We start from the raw sequence: 19,589 nt of genomic DNA on the forward strand, positions 1-19,589 counted from the left end.
TAAATGACGGACAAAAGCAGCTACACCCAAAGAACGAACACTGGGAAACGAATGTGAACTATCTGCATTTTTGTTTTTCTTCCCGGGTTATTTATACCTTCTGAATCCAATTCTCCCTACGCAACAAGAGAACTGTTCGGTTCTGCAAACATATATTGTATCTAGGATATACTGCAACATATCCAACATATAAAGGACTGCTTGGCATCTAGGGGAGGGGGTGGAGGGAGGGAGGGAAAAAAAATCGGAACAGAAACGAGTGTCAATATAAAGTAATTATTAAATAAAAATTTAAAAAAAAAAAAAAGAAAGAATATGTTCCCAGTGATGGGAGTAAAGGGGAACGGGAATTAATCACATCATTTCCTCTTTCCAAATCTTATTAAGGCTACTTACCATTAAAGTCTACATAATGAAGAAACTTTTAACTACACATAGGACTTGTAAACATTAGTATACGACAGTGGGAATAAAATTTGCAAAGGACCAGGGTAATAAAGAGGAAGAAAGACCTTGTATATGAGAGCCACATATCATGCTTAATTTTTCTACTTTAGTAGAAAGGAGAGGATGACTTGAAAGAGGGAAAGAAGTTCTGGAAAATTATAATCAGTTAATAAACAGCAAACCCATTTTTTTGGGGGGGAAAGAGTATTAGGATCATTAAGAAATAAGGGTGATTACTGAATGTAAGGCACAATTTGAAGTAATTAAAAATGTCAGATGAAATGTTGAGAGAAAAATAAAGGAAAAAGGAATTTATATGAGGCAATGTTCAAAAAAAAAGAAAAATATTTAATAAAATGAAAAGATTGTAAAAATTACTGGTGTAATTTGTAGACAAATAACTTATACTTTCTGAGTACTTTGTTTAAATGAGTGATAAAGCAGATGAAATTAACTTTATTAACTACTTTTTAGAGCTTTAGAGTGTGAGCCATTCAAAAACTGTGAAAATATTAGAAAAAACAATGGAAGAACAAAAAATGATTGAAGGATTTGGAAGGTGTTTTCAATTTTTTAAAACTGAAATTTGGCACTCATGTTACAAAATATCAAAGAAAATATTTGGAATTAATACATTGTCAATTTATTAGATATTGGAAATTGTCAAACATTTACAAATAATGAGGTTAAGCAGCAGAATGAATGCTTAAGTTTTCATTGTCTGTTCTTTTTGGGGAAAGAAGTTCCACAGAGAAACTGAAAATGTGAAACTCAGGTGAGATATATTAAATTTATGATGGGGGTTCCAGGAAATTTTTTTAATTTTAAAATTCCAAATGTACTACCACATAGCAAAATGAAAGATGTCTGTCAATGAGAACCAAATAAAAATGCAATAGGTGAGAAATATGGAGGAAATAGGAAATCAAAATTGTCATGTTTAGGTCAAATAAATATGGTCAGGGTGGAGCTGTGATTTTGTTTCACATGAAGATTAATGTGGAGAGCTGTGAATCATTCTCTGACTTCATTCCCCCCCCTTTCATTTAACTGCCAATAAGGGTCAAGAGAAGGTGGTGGGATGGCTGTGATTTTGCATGAAGGAAGGGAGCAGTCCAGGGTGGAAGCCCTTGGATTTGAGAGTGGCTTAGCATTCTGTGGTACAGCATCAAACACATCTATTCAGTATTAAAGAGTATATTTTGGAGGATGAAGAGGGGCTGTGAAAAAGAGGGGATGTTTTCAAGAATGGAGAGAGTCCTGGGAAGATGGCAATCAAATTATGGATGGCTTGAACACCTGTTTGTTGTGAAAATGTGTGCTAGAATGTAGTGGATTGGACAGTGATTCCCCAAAGTGTGGTATGGCAAGGCAACAATTAAAGAATCATGTTTCAGAAAACCAGGACAGAAAGAAGAGAAAAATGAAATAAAGTGATACAAGAAAATGCAAAGAAATATGGAGACAAGCTATATCAAAGAGAGAAAGAATTATATTTTAAAATGAAGAAGGGACTTTTAAAGTCCAAAAATTAGAGTGAGTAGGGTGGTTATTCTTAAGCAGAGTATTGTGAAGTTACCTATGTGCTTTCATGATTTTTGGGCTTTCTTTGGTTATGGGATCATGAGTAAACCATCAGCTCAAACTCTGAGGACAGCAGGATATCCCGATGGCTTTTTCTATGTACTTATGTTTTACGCTGTTACTTTTTAGTCTTTGTTTTTTGGCTTGTTCATTTTTTGCCTATGAGTTTTCCTTTTGATTTCACATTTTGTTCTCAGATTACAAGATGGCAAAGGCTACATTTGGAATTAAATTTGCTTTCAAATCGATAGATGGTGACAGTTTGGGTTAGCCTTGGGTTATTAGGAATTGGCGTCATTAGTGGACAAAACATGGGACCTTTTGCTTGCTCTTCAGTGACTCTTGGAAATGGTGTATGGGATATGAAGGAACCTGGCAGTGTCCCTCCCATGTGACTGATCTTCCTGAAATGCATTTAATGAAATGCTTCTTTACTTTTGGATATCATGTCTGGCTCTCTGAATAAGCAACAATCAAGTCAAAATGAAAAGAAAATGAGTGAGCTGTGTGGAGGAACAAAGGAAATCAAGGAGGGGCTATCTGTGGGCAAAATGGAATGGCCCCCACTGGGGAGTTCTTGGCCAGGTGGGTTGGCTCCAAAGAATTTGTGTCCAATACTGGGAGTAAAGAAGAACAGAGATTTGTTGCCTCCATTGGACTTCCTTGGACCCATCTGGGCAGCCTGGCCGTGACCCCTGGGTAATGGGGACTGTTTCACCCCCATAGAGGGCTTGTGGATACTGGCATGTGGCAGTGTGCTAAGATTTGGCCTGAGCCCAGGGTAAGAAAGGAGGCAGGCTGCTCTTAGAGTCCAGGGCTCCTTATCATCCGAAGGTGTATTATTAAATAGTATGTCACTTCTGTCCCATGAAGAGAGGATACTTTCAAGGATGGAGAGGGGCCTTGAAAGACTGAAATTTATGTATAAATTGCTTAAAACTCTTTTAGAAAAGTGATTTTGGGAAATACTTGCTTTTGTGGGTGACTCCTAAATATGGATTATGGAATGTCAACCAATCACAAAAGGAGAAGTAAAATGTCAGTCCTAGGTGATATGGACCTGATTGTTCTGGAACTATTTTCCTGGAAATTTTTATTCATTCTTGGGTTTCACATCTGGCTCTTAGCAAAGGTAAAGGTGAATGATGGTAATTGTCAATGAGGACTAAATTACAATACAATAAGTGAGAAATATGGAAGAAAGAGGAAATCAAAGGTTTTGCCAGACTTTGTTGTGGATGAAGGTTGATGTGGAGAGATGTGAATCTTTCTCTGATTTCCCCTTTCCCTATTCCAGCCAGGGTTTCCTGGCCTCCCAACCCTCTGTATTGGGAATCATTTACCTACCTATCATGGCTGTGGTCATGAGGAGGTGGTGGGATGTCGATGATTTTGCATGAAGGCAGGGGACCAATCCAGGGTAGAAGCCCTTGGATTAGAGAGTGGCTTAACATCCTGTGGTACAGCATCAAACGTATTCATTTTACACAAAAGAGTATGCTTTGGAGGATGGAGGGGAGCTATGACAGACTGGGGTCAACTTAGGGATTCCTTGGCCCCATGTTGGAAAAGGGGGTGATGCAGGGATCTGGATCTGAGGGTGACTATGGATACACTACTATGTCAAGGCAAACATTCATTATGCATGTATCAGAAAGCAGACTGAGGATGAGGAGAAGAGGGAAATTAGAAGACTGAAAAAAATGAAATATATGAACAATCAGAAATTAAGCAAAAGATTGTATGTATTCAAAGAAAAATGTAATGGGGAGGAAAAGATGACTTTGATATCATAAAATTAGGCTGGGTAAGTTTCTTTTCCTTTGGGAGAGTTTGGGGAAGTAATATACATATATGCTTGCATTCATTTTACACTGTTATTTCTTTGGTTGAGGGGTCATGAAGGAACCATCAATATCCATTGTGCTGAAGGCTAAAAAGGCCGATTTCTTCTATCCTTTCTGCTTCCTTTCCTCCTTCCCTCTCTCCCTTTCCTCCTTCCTTCCTTACTTCCTCCCTCCGTCCCTTCTTTCCTTCCTTCCTTCCTTCCTTCCTTCCTTCCTTCCTTCCTTCCTTCCTTCCTTCCTTCCTTCCTTCCTTCCTTTTTTCATATCTAAAATGGTTCTTTCAGATTGTATCTTTTATTCTCAGATTGGAAGATGGCAAAAGCTAAATTTGTAAATGAATTTCTTGTCAAACTAATGGATATTGAAAATATTGTTTACATTTTAATTTTCAGGAATGGGTCATGATTCAAGAGAAGCTGGCACTTCTGATCTGCTATTCAGGTCTTGGACATTGCCTAGAGGATATGAATGAAACTGGCTGTGTCACCATATATGTAACTGATTTTTCTGAAAAACTGTGAATGAAATGCTTTTTGTTTTAAATATCCCATCTGGCTCTCTGGAGGGGTACAAATGAAGGAGATATTTGAAAATTCAGGTGACATTAAGATGAAATAAGTGAGAACTCTAGAGGAAAAAAGAAAACCAGAAAGGGTCACTAGTAGTGAAAATGAAATGGCCTTTATTGTCAGCTCTTGGCCAGCTGTGTTTGCTCAGAAGAGCGTTCCTAGAGATGGGAGTAGTACAGATGGTTCCCAGAATTTCTCTTTCCAGTTCTGGCCGGGGCTCCCTGGCATCCCAGCTCTCTCCAATGGAGAACCTTTTTGCTTTTTTTTAGGGCTTGTGGATATTCGTATGTGTTAGTGTGTCTAAGATTTGTCCTGGGCCCAGCCAAGCCACAAGGACAGGGAGCTCTTTGATTGGAAAAGGGCTGATTATCTTATGGTAGGTTATTAAACTCATCACTTCTCTGGGATGAGAGGGGATACTTTCAAGGATACTTTAGAGAAAGGCCTGGGAACATGGCAAGCCCCCTATGGACTGCTTGAACCCTTTTTTTTTTTTAAGAAAAAGATTATTTTTATATATTTAGAATTAAGCCATGTCTAGCTCCAAGTTTACATTTAGAAAAGCATCATGATAATGAATTATTGTTCTGATAATAATGTGTCATATTAATTATTCATTTTAGAATACTCTTTTTTAGGATTTGTTATTCTTGTTACTGACAAATTGTGATACATTTCCTAAATTGAAGTTTGTATCACAGTATAATTCTTTATTTCCATATCTTTTCAGATCATGTATCAGTTGAAGGACTAGGAGATAGCTTTTATGAATATTTGCTAAAGGCATGGCTGATGTCAGACAAGACAGATTTAGAAGCTAAGAAAATGTATTTTGCAGCCATTGAACCCCTTTTTGTTGGGAAAATGGGTGCTAGAAGATAGTAGATTGCAGGGTGATTCTGCAAAGTGTGGTATGTCAAGGTCAGCCATTAAAGAATGATGTTTCAGAACAGGAAAAAAGAACAGAAGACTGAAATAAAGTGATATGAGAAAATGCACAGAAATATGGGGAAAGGCTATATCAAAAGAAGAGAAAATTATATTTTAAAATGAGGAGGGACTTTAAAAGTCCTAAAATTAGATTGAGTAGTGTAGTTATCTTTAAGGAGAGTGTTGTGAAGTTACCTACATGCTTTCATGTTTCTTTGGGCTTTCTTTGGTTATGGGATCATGAGCAAACCATCAGCTCAAACTCTGAGGACAGCAGGATAGCCTGATGGCTTTTTCTGTGTACTTATTTTTTTTGTCCAGTCCAAACTTGGTTAGCATGTAGAAAAGGAATTATACAGATATGTTCTTGTCTTCCAAATGCAGAGAGTAAAAAAAGTAGGAGGAAGAGAGGGATATAACAGTTTAAAAAAAAGTTAACAACCATCTTTAGGAGGCAAAGGGAAGCACTTTTAAAGTACATTATTGAGTACATTTGTGATTTTTGCTATTACTTTTTAGTCTTTCTTTTTTTGGCTTGTTCATTTTTTGCCTATGAGTTTTCCTTTTGATTTCACATTTTGTTCTCAGATTACAAGGTGGCAAAGGCTACATCTGGAATTAAATTTGCTTTCAAGTTAATAGATAGTGATATAGGGTTTGCCTTATGGTATTAGGAAGTGGCATCATTAGGACAAAATGTCAAACCTTTTGGATATGAGTGTCCCTCCCATGTGACTGATTTTCTTGAAAAGCATTTAATGAAATGCTTCTTCACTTTTGGATATCATGTCTAGCTCTCTGAATAGGCAACAATCAAGTCAAAATGAAAAGAAAATGAGTGAGCTGTGTGGTGGAACAAAGGAAATCAAGGAGGGGCTATCTGTGGGCAAAATGGAATGGCCCCCACTGGGGAGTTCTTGGCCAGGTGGGTTGGCTCCAAAGAATTTGTGTCCAATACTGGGAGTAAGGGAGAACAGAGAGTTGTTGCCTCCATTGGACTTCCTTGGACCCATCTGGGCAGCCTGGCCGTGACCCCTGGGTAACAGGGACCGTTTCACCCCCATAGAGGGCTTGTGGATACTGGCATGTGGTAGTGTGCTAAGATTTGGCCTGAGCCCAGGGTAAGAAAGGAGGCAGGTAGCTCTTAAGAGTCCAGGGCTCCTTATCATCTGAAGGTGTGTTATTAAGTAGCACATCACTTCTGTCCCATGAAGAGAGGATGCTTTCAAGGATGGAGAGGGTCCTTGAAAGACTGAAATTTAAGCCTAGATTGCCTAAAGCTGTTTTGGAAAAGGGATTTTGGGAAACACTAGGTTTTGTGGACGATGCCTCAGTGTGGATTATGAAATATCAACCAATAACAAATGAAATATCACAAGACACAGAGAGTGGGAATAAAGGAGAGAAGGGGAGGGTCACAAATCTATTCCTATCAAGAACAATATTTTTTAAATTAAAAAGCATCGATAAAATGAATAATGAATAAGTACAATTAATGGGATAAACCAAAGCTACACCAACATGTTATCCAAGAAGTGGGAAAGTGGATGAAATTCACCTATTTGGACTGGGGTTCAGGGTTCTAGGGCCCCAGCCAGTCAAAAATTGCGCCAAGTTCAGCTAAAAGGATGAGCAGAGAGGGCTTGTCTCCATGATTTGTGGGCACAGGGAAGGGGGAATTTGCATTTCATTGTAATTCAAATTACAAATTCAGAGTACAGAATAACCAAGGCTCTGTTTGGAATGGATTGTCTATTATAATGGATGGATATTGGTAGTTTGGTGACATTGTCTCTAAAGGAAGGAGCATATTTAGTGGACACAATGCCCTGGTTTCCTTGTCTTTTCAGCTGGAGGACAAAGCTTCTGTAGAGAGAAGTAAAATGACAGCCCCATGTGATGTGGACCTGATTATTCTGGAACTATTTTCCTGGAAATTCTTTGTCATTCTTGGGTTTCACATCTGGCTCTTTGCATAGGTAAAAGTGAATGATGGTAATTGTTAATGAGGACTAAATTACAATATAATAAGTGAGGAATATGGAGGAAAGAGGAAATCACAACTGGGTCATCTCTAGGTCAAATGAAATGTGGCCAGGGTAGAGCTACTGGCTGTTAGGTTTTGCTAGACTTTGTTGTGGATGAAGGTTGATGTGGAGAGATGTGAATCTTTCTCTGATTTCCCCTTTGCCCCTTCCAGCCAGGGCTTCCTGGCTCCCAACACTCTGTACTAGGGGAATCATTTACCTATCTATAATGGTCATGAGGAGGTGATGTGATGCCTGTGATTTTTCCTGAATTCAGGAGAGCAATCCAGGGTGGAAGCCCTTGGATTAGAGAGTGGCTTAGCATCCTGTGGTACAGCATCAAACGTATTCATTTTACACAAAAGAGTATGGTTTGGAGGGTGGAGGGGAGCTATGACAGACTGGGGTCAACATAGGGATTCCTTGTCCCATGTTGGAAAAGGAGGTGGTGCAGGGATCTGGATCTGAGGGTGATTGTGGATATGCTGCTATGTCAAGGCAAACATTCACTAAGCAGGTATCAGAAAGCAGACTGAGGATGAGGAGAAGAGAGAAATTAGAAGACTAAAAAAAATGAAATATATGAACAATCAGAAATTAAGCAAAAGATTGTATGTATTCAAAGAAAAATGTAATGGGGAGGAAAAGATGACTTTGATATCATAAACTTCGGCTGGGTAAGTTTCTTTTCCTTTGGGAGAGTGTGGGGAAGGAATACACATGCTGTCATTCATTTTAAAGTGTTATTTCTTTGATTGTGGGATCATATTGTGCTGAAAGAAGACATCAATCTTTTTGGCCTTCCTTTATGCCTCTTTTTCCTTCCTCCCTTCTTCCCTCCCTTACTTCCTTTCTTCCTTTCTGACTTCTTTCTTCCTTTCCTTCTTTCCTTCCTTTTTTCCTCCCTCTCTCCCTTCCTTCTTTCCTCCTTCCTTCCTTCCCTCCTTCCTTTTTTCTTTCCTTCCTTCCTTCCTTCCTTCCTTCCTTCCTTCCTTCCTTCCTTCTTTCCTTCCTTCCTTCCTTCCTTCCTTTTTTCCTCCCTCCCTCTCCCTCCCTCTCCTTTCCTCTCTCCCTCTCTCCCTCCCTTCTTTCCTTCCTTCCTTCCCTCCCTCCCTTCCTTCCTTTCTTCCTTCCTTCCTTCCTTCTTTCCTTCCTTCCTTCCTCTCATACTTGAGAATTTTCATTCTAATTGTACCATTCAGTCTCAGATTAAAATGTGGCAACTGCTAGGATAGAAAATGAATTTTATTTAAAATCAATGGATATTTAAAACTATTCCCATTTTAATTTTCAGGAATGGGGTCATGAGTTGAGAGAAGGCCAAATTTCTTGTTGACTGTTAAAGTCTGGGACATTGCCTATGGGATATAAAGGAACCTGACAGTATCCATTCCCATGTGACTGTTCTCCCTGGAATTCATTTAATGAAATGCTTCTTCAATTTTGGATATCGTGTCTGGCTCTCTGAATAAGCAACAATCAAGTCAAAATGAAAAGAAAATGAGTGAGCTGTGTGGAGGAACAAAGGAAATCAAGGAGGGGTCATCTGTGGACAAAATGGAATGGCCCCCACTGGGGAATTCTTGGCCAGGTGGGTTGGCTCCAAAGAATTTGTCCCCAATGCTGGGAGTAAGGGAGAAGAGAGAGTTGTTGCATCCATTGGACTTACTCGGACCCATCTGAGCAGCCTGGCCATGACCCCTGGGTAATGGGGAATGTTTCACCCCCATAAAGGCTTGTGGATACTGGCATGTGGCAGTGTGCTAAGATTTGGCCTGAGCCCAGGGGTAAGAAAGGAGGCAGGCAGCTCTTAGAGTCCAGGGCTCCTTATCAGAAGGTGTGTTATTAAATAGCACATCACTTCTGTCCCATGAAGAGAGGATACTTTCAAGGATGGAGAGGGGCCTTGAAAGACTGAAATTTAAGCATAGATTGCCTAAAGCTGTTTTGGAAAAGGGATTTTGGGAAACACACTAGGTTTTGTGGACGATGCCTCAGTGTGGATTATGGAATGTCAACGAATAACGAATGAAATATCACAAGACACAGAGAGTGGGAATGAAGGAGAGAAGGGGAGGGACACAAATCTATTCCTATCAAGCAAAGTTTTGAAAAGAAAGAGGACAATATTTTTGAAATTAAAACTGCATTGATAAAAACAAGAAATGAATAGGTGCAATTTAATGGTATAAACTGAAAGTGCCCCAACATGTTATCCAAGAAGTGGGAAGGTGGTTAAAATTCACTTGTTTGGACTGAGCTTCAGTGTTCCAGTGCCCCAGCCAGTCAAAAATTACATCAACTTCAGCTAAAAGGGTGAGCAGAGAGGGCTTGCCTCAGTCCTTTGGGGGCAAGGGGAAGAGGGTATTTGCATTTCATGGTAATCCAAATTAGGGGTCCAGAGTACAGGATAACCAAGGCTATGTTTGGAATCGAATGTCTATCATAATGGAGGGATATTGGTATTTTAGTGGCATTGTCTCTAAAGGAAGGGGGATATTTAGTGGACACAATGCCTCATGTTTCCTTGTCTTTTCAGCTGGGGGACAAAGCTTCTGCAGGGAGAAGGAACATGTCAGTCCCAGTGGACCTGATTGTTCTGGAACTATTTTTCCTTTTTGGAGTTCAAATCTGGCTCTTTGCATATGTAAAAGTAAATGAAAGTAATTGTCAGTGGGGGCTAAATTACAATGCAGTAAGTGAGAAATATGGAGGAAAGAGGAACTCACAACTGGGTCAGCTTTAGGTCAAATGAAATGTGGCCAGGGTGGAGCTGCTGGCCATTAGGTTTTGCTAGATGTTGTTCTGCATGAAGGTTGATGTGGAGAGATATGAATCTTTCTCTGATTTCCCCTTTGTCCTTTCCAGCCAGGGCTTCCTGGCTCCCAACACTCTGTACTAGGGGAATCATTTACCTATCTATAATGGCTGTGGTCATGAGGAGGTGATGTGATGCCTATGATTTTTCCTGAATTCAGGAGAGCAATCCAGGGTGGAAGCCCTTGGATTAGAAAGTGGCTTAGCATCCTGTGGTACAGCATCAAACGTATTCATTTTACACAAAAGAGTATGGTTTGGAGGATGGAGGGGAGCTATGACAGACTGGGGTCAACATAGGGATTCCTTGTCCCATGTTGGAAAAGGAGGTGGTGCAGGGATCTGGCTCTGAGGGTGATTGTGGATATGATGCTATGTCAAGGCAAACATTCACTAAGCAGGTATCAGAAAGCAGACTGAGGATGAGGAGAAGAGGGAAATTAGAAGACTGAAAAAAAATTAGGCGAATGAATGATCAGAAATTAAGCAAAATTTTATATATATTCAAAGAAAATGTAATGGAGAGGAAAAGGTTACTGATATTAGAAAATTATGATGGGTAAGTTTGTTTTCCTTTGCGATAGTTTGGGGAGGAATGTAAATACTTTCCTTTATTTTAAACTATTTCTTCTTTGGTTGTGTGATCATGAAGAAACCATTACTTTACATTGTGCCAAAGGCCAGAAAGGCTGACTTCTTCCTTCCTTTCTGCTTCCTTTCCTTTCTTCCTTCCTTCTGTTCTACCTTCCTTCCTTTCTTCCTTCTTTCTTTCCTTCCTGCTTCCTTTCTTTTCCTTTCCTTATTTTTCCATGCTTCCTTCAGACCTTCTTTTTTCTTCCCTCCCTCCTTCCTTCCCTCCCTTTCTTCCTTCCTTCCCTCCCTTCCTTCCTTCCTGATTCCTTTCTTTCCTTCTGTTGCCCTTTTTTCTCTTCCTTCTTTCTTTCTTCCTTTCCTTCCTTCTTTCCTCACCTCCTTCCTTCTTTCTTCTTTCCCTCCTTCCTTCTTTTTACCTTCCTTCTGTCTTTTCTTCCTGCTTCCTTTCCTTCCTTCTTGATTCTTTTTCTTTCTTTTTTCTTCCTTTCATCAGTCCTTCATTTTATCTTTCCTTTCTCCTTCCTTTCTTCCTTCTTCTGTTCCTATCTTCTTTCCTTCCTTCCTTCCTTCCTTCTCTCTCCCCCCTCCCTCCCTCCCTCCTTCCTTCTTCCTTTCTTCCTTCCTTTTTCCTTCCTTCTTCTGTTCCTATCTTCTTTCCTTCCTTCCTTTCTTCCTTCCTTCCTTCCTTCCTTCCTTCCTTCCTTCCTTCCTTCCTTCCTTCCTTCTCCCTCCCCCCTCCCTCCCTTTCTCCCTCCCTTCCTTCCTTCCTTCCTTCCTGATTCCTTTCTTTCCTTCTGTTGCCCTTTTTTCTCTTCCTTCTTCTTTCTTTCTTCCTTCCTTCCTTCTTTCCTCACCTCCTTCCTTCTTTCTTCTTCTTTCCCTCCTTCCTTCCTTCCTTCTGTCTTTTCTTCCTGCTTCCTTTCCTTCCTTCTTTCCTTCTTGATTCTTTTTCTTTCTTTTTTCTTCCTTTCATCAGTCCTTCATTTTATCTTTCCTTTCTCCTTCCTTTCTTCCTTCTTCTGTTCCTATCTTCTTTCCTTCCTTCCTTCCCCCCTCCTTCCTTTCTCCCTCCCTCCCTCCCTTCCTCCCTTCCTTCCTTCCTTCCTTCCTTCCTTCCTTCCTTCCTTCCTTCCTTCCTTCCTTCCTTCCTTCCTTCCTTCCTCTCATGCCTTAGAAAGTTCATTCAGATTGTACCTTTCATTCTCAGATTAGAAGATGGCAAGGGCTAAGTTTAAAGTTGAATTTCATTTTGAATTAATGGATATTTAACATTTCAGTTTTTAGGCAGGCGGTCATGAGTTGAGAAAAGGCCACACTTCTTGTTGGGTATTCAGGTCTTGGACATTGCCTAAAGGATATGAATAAAACTAACAGTGTACTATATATGTAACTGATTTTCCTGAAAAGCTGTGAGGGAAATGCTTTTTGTTTTAGTATCCCATCTGGTTCTCTGGGGGAGTACAAATAAAGGAGATATTTGAAAATACAGGTGACATTAAGATGAAATAAGTGAGGACTGTGGAGGAAAAAAGAAAACCAGAAAGGGTCACCAATAGGGAAAAGGAAATGGCCCTTATTGTCAGCTCTTGGCCAGCTGTGTTTGCTCAAAAGAGCGTTCCTAGAGATGGGAGTAGTACAGATGTGAAACTGGTTCCCAGAATTTCTCTTTCCAGTTCTGGCCGGGGCTCCTTGGCATCCCAGCTCTCTCCAGTGGAGAACCTTTTTGCTTTTTTTTAGGGCTTGTGGACATTGGTATGTGTTAGTGTGTCTAAGATTTGTCCTGGGCCCAGCCAAGCCACAAAGGCAGGAAACTCTTTGATTGGAGAAGGGTTGATTATCTTATGGTAGGTTATTAAACCCATCACTTCTCTGGGATGAGAGGGGATACTTTCAAGGATAGAGATAGGCCTGAGAAGATGGCAATCAATTTATGAACTGCTTGAACCACTGTTTTTTAGGAAAATGTGTGCTATAAGATTTTGGATGGAAATGTGATCCCCAAAGTGTGGTACATCAAGGCAACCATTAAGTAATGATGTTTCAGAAGACAAAAGAGAAGAAGACTGAAATAAAGTGATATAAGAAAATGTTCAGAAATATGGGGAAAGACTGTGTCAAAAGAAGGATAAATTATATTTTGAAATGAGGAAGGGACTTTTAAAGTCCTAAAATTAAAGTGATTAGGGTTGCTATCTTTAAGGAGAGTGTTGTGAAGTTACCTTCGTGCTTTGATGTTTCTTTGGGGTTTCTTTGGTTATGGGATCATGAGTAAACCATCAGCTCAAACTCTGAGGATCCCAGGATAGCCTGGTGGCTGTTTCTATGTACTTATTTTTTACGCTGTTACTTTTTAGTCTTTCTTTTTTGGCTTGTTCATCTTTTGCCTATGAGTTTTCCTTTTGATTTCACATTTTGTTCTCAGATTACAAAGTGGCAAAGGCTAAGTTTTGGAATTAAATTTGCTTTCAAATTGATAGATAGTGATACTTTGGGTTTGCATTCTGGTATTAGGAAATGGTTTCATTAGTGGACAAAATGTGGGACCTTTTGCTTGCTCTTCAGTGACTCTTGGAAATGGTGTATGGGATATGAAGGAACCTGGCAGTGTCCCTCCCATGTGACTGATCTTCCTGAAATGCATTTAATGAAATGCTTCTTCACTTTTGGATATCATGTCTGGCTCTCTGAATAGGCAACAAAATGAAAAGAAAATGAGTGACCTGTGTGGTGGAACAAAGGAAATCAAGGAGGGGCTATCTGTGGGCAAAATGGAATGGCCCCCACTGGGGAGTTCTTGGCCAGGTGGGTTGGCTCCAAAGAATTTGTGTCCAATACTGGGAGTAAAGAAGAACAGAGATTTGTTGCATCCATTGGACTTCCTTGGACCCATCTGGGCAGCCTGGCCGTGACCCCTGGGTAATGGGGACTGTTTCACCCCCATAGAGGGCTTGTGGATACTGGCATGTGGCAGTGTGCTAAGATTTGGCCTGAGCCCAGGGTAAGAAAGGAGGCAGGCTGCTCTTAGAGTCCAGGGCTCCTTATCATCCGAAGGTGTGTTATTAAATAGTATGTCACTTCTGTCCCATGAAGAGAGGATGCTTTCAAGGATGGAGAGGGGCCTTGAAAGACTGAAATTTAAGTATAGATTGCTTAAAACTGTTTTGGAAAAGGGATTTTGGGAAACCCTAGGTTTTGTGGGTAATGCCTCAGTGTGGATTATGGAATGTCAATGAATAACAAATGAAATATCACAAGACACAGAGAGTGGGAATGAAGGAGAGAAGGGGAGGGACACAAATCTATTCCTGTCAAGAACAATATTTTTTGAAATTAAAAAGCATCGATAAAATGAATAATTAATAAGTACAATTAATGGGTTAAATCAAAGCTGCACCAACATGTTATCCAAGAAGTGGGAAAGTGGATGAAATTCACCTGTTTGCCCTGAGCTTCAGAGTTCCAGGGCCCCAGCTAGTCAAAAATTGCGCCAAGTTCAGCTAAAGGGTTGAGCAGAGAGGGCTTGTCTCAGTCCCTTGTGGGCAAGGGGACGAGGGCATTTGCTTTTCATGGAGATCAAATTAAGGATTCAGAGTACAGGATAGCCAAAGCTAAGTTTGGGATCGAATGTGTATTGCAGTGTTTGGATATTGGTAGTTTGGAGACATTGTCTCTAAAGGAAGAGTGATATTCAGTGGACACCATGCCCCAGGTTTCCTTGTCTTTTCAGCTGGGGGACAGCTGTTAGTCCCAGGTGATATGGACTTGATTGTTCTGGAACTGTTTTTCTGCACATACTTTTTCATTCTTGGATTTCTAATCTGGTTCTTTGCATAGGTAAAAGTGAACGATGGTAATTGTTAATGAGGACTAAATTACAATGCAATAAGTGAGAAATATGGAGAATAGAGGAAATCACAACTGGGCCATCTGTAGGTCAGATGAAATATGGCCAGAGTGGAGCTGCTGGCCATTAGGTGTTGCTAGATGTTGTTCTGCATGAAGGTTGATGTGGAGAGCTATGAATCTTTCTCTGATTTCCCCTTTGTCCTTTCCAGCCAGGGCTTCCTGGCTTCCAACCCTCTGCACTGGGAAATCATTTACCTGCCTATAATGGCTGTGGTCATGAGGAGGTGGTGCGATGCCTGTGATTTTTCCTGAATTCAGGAGAGCAATCCAGGGTGGAAGCCCTTGGATTAGAGAGTGGCTTAGCATCCTGTGGTACAGCATCAAACGTATTCATTTTACACAAAAGAGTATGGTTTGGAGGGTGGAGGGGAGCTATGACAGACTGGGGTCAACTTAGGGATTCCTTGTCCCATGTTGGAAAAGGAGGTGGTGCAGGGATCTGGATCTTAGGGTGACTGTGGACACGCTACTATGTCAAGGCAAACATTTACTATACATGTATCAGAAAGCAGACTGAGGATGAGGAGAAGAGAGAAATTAGAAGACTAAAAAAAATGAAATAAATGAACAATCAGAAATTAAGCAAAAGATTGTATGTATTCAAAGAAAAATGTAATGGGGAGGAAAAGATGACTTTGATATCATAAACTTCGGCTGGGTAAATTTCTTTTCCTGTGGGAGAGTGTGGGGAAGGAATACACATGCTTTCATTCATTTTAAATTATTACTGTTTTGGTTGTGGGACCATGAAGAAACCAACAAGTTACATTGTGCTGAAGGAAGACATCAGTCTTTTTGGCCTTCCTTTCTGCTTCTTTTTCCTTCCTCCTTCCCTTCATCCTTTCCTTTCTTCCTTTCTTCCTGCCTTCCTTCTTCTTTTCCTTCCCTCCCTCCCTCCCTTCCTCCTCCCTCCCTCCTTCCCTTCTTTCTTCTTTCTTTCTTTCTTTTCTTTCTTTCTTTTTTCTTTCTTTCTTCTTTCTTTCTTTCTTTCTTTTCTTTCTTTCTTTCTTTCTTTTCTTTCTTTCTTTCTTTCTTTCTTTCTTTCTTTCTTCTTTCTTTCTTTCTTTCTTTCTTCTTTCTTTCTTTCTTTTCTTTCTTTCTTTCTTTCTTTCTTTCTTTCTTTCTCCCTTCCTTCCTTCCTTCTTTCCTTTCTTTCCTTCCTTCCTTCTTTTCTTCCCTGCCCCCCTCCCTCCTTTCCCTCCCTTTCTCCCTCCCTACCTCCCTTCCTTCTTTCCTTCCTTCCTTTCTGCCTTCCTTCCTTCCTTCCTTTCTCCCTTCCTTCTGTCCTTCCTTCATCCCTTCCTTCCTTTCTTTTTACTTTCCTTCTTTTCTTCCTTTTTATGCCCCTCCCTTCCTCCTCCCTCCCTACCTTACTGCCTTCCTCCTCCCTCCCTCCTTTCCCACCTTTCCTTCCTTCCTTCCTTCCTTCCTTTCATGCCTGAGACCATTCAGTCTCCCATTAAAAGGTGGCAACTGCTATGATGGGAAATGAATTTGATTTCAAATTAATGGATATTTAAAACTATTCCCATTTTAATTTTCAGGAATGGGGTCATGAGTTGAGAGAAAGCCAGACTTCTTGTTGGCTGTTAAAGTCTGGGACATTGCCTATGGGATATGAAGGAGCCTAGCAGTGTCCCCCTCCCCTCCTATGTGACTGATCTTGCTGAAATTCATTTAATGAAATGCTTCTTCACTTTTGAATATAGTATCAGGCTCTGTGGATAAATGATAATTAAATCAAAATGAAAAGAAAATGAGTGAGCTGTGTGGAGGAACAAAGGAAATCAAGGAGGGGCTATCTGTGGGCAAAATGGAATGGCCCCCACTGGGGAGTTCTTGGCCAGGTGGGTTGGCTCCAAAGAATTTGTGTCCAATACTGAGAATAAAGAAGAACAGAAATTTGTTGCATCCATTGGACGTTCTTGGACCCATCTGAGCAGCCTGGCCGTGACCCCTGGGTAATGGGGAACGTTTCACCCCCATAGAGGGCTTGTGGATACTGGCATGTGGCAGTGTGCTAAGATTTGGCCTGAGCCCAGGGGTAAGAAAGGAGGCAGGTAGCTCTTAAGAGTCCAGGGCTCCTTATCATCCGAAGGTGTTGTTATTAAGTAGCACATCACTTCTGTCCCATGAAGAGAGGATGCTTTCAAGGATGGAGAGGGGCCTTGAAAGACTGAAATTTAAGCATAGATTGCCTAAAGGTGTTTTGGAAAAGGATTTTGGGAAACACTAGGTTTTGTGGGTAATGCCTCAGTGTGGATTATGGAATGTCAACCAATAACAAATGAAATATCACAAGACACAGAGAGTGGGAATGAAGGAGAGAAGGGGAGGGACACAAATCTATTCCTATCAAGAACAATATTTTTTGAAATTAAAAAGCATCGATAAAATGAATAATGAATAAGTACAATTAATGGGATAAACCAAAGCTGCACCAACATGTTATCCAAGAAGTGGGAAAGTGGATGAAATTCACCTGTTTGCCCTGAGCTTCAGAGTTCCAGGGCCCCAGCTAGTCAAAAATTGCGCCAAGTTCAGCTAAAGGGTTGAGCAGAGAGGGCTTGTCTCAGTCCCTTGTGGGTAAGGGGACGAGGGCATTTGCTTTTCATGGAGCTCAAAGTAAGGATTCAAAGTACAAGATAGCCAAGGCTTAAGTTTGGATCGAATGTGTATTACAGTGGGTGGATATTGGTAGTTTGGAGACATTGTCTCTAAAGGAAGAGGGATATTTAGTGGACACAATGCCCCAGGTTTCCTTGTCTTTTCAGCTTCGGGACAGAGCTTCTGTAGGGAGTAGGAACATGTCAGTCTTAGGGGATGTGGACTTGATTGTTCTGGAATGGTTTTTCTGCACATTTTTTTTCATTACTGGATTTCACATCTGGCTCTTTGCATAGATAAGAGTGAATGATGGTAATTGTCAATGAGGACTAACTTACAGTGCAATAAGTGAGAAATATGGAGGAAAGAGGAAATCACAACTAACTCATCTGTAGGTTAAATGAAATGTGGCCAGGGTGGAGCTATTGGCTGTTAGGTTTTGCTAGACTTTGTTGTGGATGAAGGTTGATGTGGAGAGATGTGAATCTTTCTCTGATTTCCCCTTTCCCTATTCTGGCCAGGGTTTCCTGGCTTCCAACCCTCTGCACTGGGAAATCATTTACCTGCCTATAATGGCTGTGGTCATGAGGAGGTGATGTGATGCCTGTGATTTTTCCTGAATTCAGGAGAGCAATCCAGGGTGGAAGCCCTTGGATTAGAGAGTGGCTTAGCATCCTGTGGTACAGCATCAAACGTATTCATTTTACACAAAAGAGTATGCTTTGGAGGATGGAGGGGAGCTATGACAGACTGGGGTCAACTTAGGGATTCCTTGGCCCCATGTTGGAAAAGGGAGTGGTGCAGGGATCTGGATCTGAGGGTGATTGTGGATATGCTACTATGTCAAGGCAAACATTCACTATGCATGTATCAGAAAGCAAACTGAACATGAGAAGAAGAGAGAAATTAGAAGACTGAAAAAATGGAATAAATGAATAATCAGAAATTAAGCAAATTTGTATATATTCAGAGAAAAATGTTGTGGGGAGGGAAAGGTGATTTTGACATCAAAATAATGCTCGGTAAGTTTCTTTATCTTTGGGATAGTTTGGGGAGGAATGTACTTGTTTTCCTTCATTTTAAACTGTTATTTCTTTGGTTGTGGGATCATGAAGAAACCATCAATGTACAAAGACCAGAAAAGGTGACTTCTTCCTTTCTTCCTGCTTCCCTTCCTTTCCTTTTTTTCTATCCTTCCTTTAGTCTTAGCTTTTTTCTTACCTTTCTTTCTTCCTTTCTTTTTTACTTTCTTCCTGTATGCTTTCCTTTTTTCTTAAGTCCTTCCTTTTTGCTTCCCTTGCTTTCTTCCATTTTCCTTTCATTTCTTTCATTCCTTCCTTTCTGCCTTCCTTCCTTCCTTTAGTTTTCTTTCCTTCCTTCCATCCTTCTTTCCTGCTTCCTTTCCTTTTCTTCCTTATTTGTTTCCTTCAGTCTTTCCATTGTTCTTCCCTTCCTTTCTCCTTTCCTTTTCCCTTCCTTCCTACCTTCCTTTTCTTTCTTCTTTTCCTTCTTTCCTTCCTTCATCCTTGATTCCTATCCTTTCCTTTCTTCTTTTTTACCTTCCATCAGTCCTTTGTTTTTCCTTTCTTCCTTCCTTCCTTCCTTCTTTTGTGCTTCCTTCCCTTTCCTTCTTTCCCTCAGTCCTTCTTTTTTCTTCCCTTCCTTCTATCTTCCTTCCTTCCTTCCTTTCTCCTTTCCCTCCCTCCTTCCTTCCTTCCTTCCTTCTTCTTCCTCCCTCCCTTCCTTTAGTCCCTCCTTTTTTCTTCCTTCCTTCCTCCCGTCTTCCTTTTATCTCCTCTGTTTTTCCTTCATTCCTTCAATATTTCCTTCTTTCCTCTTTCTTTTCCTTCCTTCCTTTTCTTTCCTTCCTTCCTTCTTTTTCTTCCTTCCTTCCTTCCTTCCTTTTCTTTCTCTTCCTTCCTTTCTTCCTTCCCTCCCTCCCTTCCTTCCTTCCTTCCTTCCTTCTTTCCTTTCTTCCTCCCTTCCTTTAGTCCCTCCTTTTTTCTTCCTTCCTTCCTCCCATCTTCCTTTCATTTCCTCCCTTTTTCCTTCATTCCTTCAATATTTCCTTACTTGCTTCTTTCCTCTTTCTTTTCCTTCCTTCCTTCCATTTCTTTCCTTCCTTCCTTCCTTTTCTTTCTCTTCCTTCCTTCCTTCCTTCCTTCCTTCCTTCCTTCCTTCCTTCCTTCCTTCCTTCCTTCCTTCCTTCTTTCCTTTCTTCCTCCCTTCCTTTAGTCCCTCCTTTTTTCTTCCTTCCTTCC

At 40.6% G+C, this 19,589-nt stretch overlaps 1 long non-coding RNA gene across 1 annotated transcript; it reads left to right on the top strand.

The window, feature by feature from the left end:
* The first annotated feature begins 5,933 nt into the window (after positions 1 to 5,933).
* Positions 5,934 to 18,597, top strand: LOC127542282 (uncharacterized). The gene is made up of 2 exons (XR_007948615.1): positions 5,934 to 6,690; positions 16,958 to 18,597. It is a non-coding gene; the product is annotated as an uncharacterized LOC127542282 (long non-coding RNA).
* The last annotated feature ends 992 nt before the right edge of the window (positions 18,598 to 19,589 follow it).

The sequence above is a fragment of the Antechinus flavipes genome, chromosome X (assembly GCF_016432865.1).
Source record: "Antechinus flavipes isolate AdamAnt ecotype Samford, QLD, Australia chromosome X, AdamAnt_v2, whole genome shotgun sequence".
NCBI classification, from domain to species: domain Eukaryota; kingdom Metazoa; phylum Chordata; class Mammalia; order Dasyuromorphia; family Dasyuridae; genus Antechinus; species Antechinus flavipes.